The sequence below is a fragment of the Coenobita brevimanus genome, unplaced genomic scaffold (assembly GCF_032717465.1).
Source record: "Coenobita brevimanus isolate Jiangsu-jjx unplaced genomic scaffold, ASM3271746v2 jjx.HiC_scaffold_1992, whole genome shotgun sequence".
NCBI lineage: Eukaryota > Metazoa > Arthropoda > Malacostraca > Decapoda > Coenobitidae > Coenobita > Coenobita brevimanus.
This window is the reverse complement of record NW_027642878.1, coordinates 261634-262257: the sequence shown is the minus strand read 5'-3', so window position 1 is coordinate 262257 and position 624 is coordinate 261634.

Sequence of the window (624 nt, the reverse complement as noted above, 5' to 3'; positions counted from 1 at the left end):
ACACACACACACACCTCACTTAGCAACTTGTCGGCAGACGCGAATACATGATTTAGGAAGCAGCAAAGACAGCAACAATATTAATACTCGAAGGAAGGCCAAAAGCAGAGTACAGGAACCAGTTTATGTCAACGTTTCGCCCACAAAGCTTCTTCAGGAACATCATTACTGGACAACACTCCACTCCTTAAACAGACCCAAGCCTGACTGGTAGTGCAGGATTGTGTACTTGTGTTCTGGTCACCATTCAGGCTTAGGTCAATTTAAATAGTGAAGCACTGTCTACTGGTGTTGTTCCTGAAGAAGTCTTGGGGCAGAATGTTGCAAGTGGGATTCTGTACTCTGCTTTTGGTCTTTCTCTATATACAGCAGCGAATACACCATAATTTTACTGTTTATCTTCCTTATGAAAGCTTACCCAGAATCCAGCTAAATGAAACGAGTATTTCCCCATCCAATTTTTATCCCATACTTCACACTCGGGACGATTTGCATCAGTATATGACCGATTCCCGCCTCAGTGTTACGAGTCCTTTGACGGAAGGTAATCGAATATTGTTTTTGCTGGGTTTTATGGGCCGGCTAAATGCCTCACACATAGTAAAGCCTCTAGTCATACAAGCC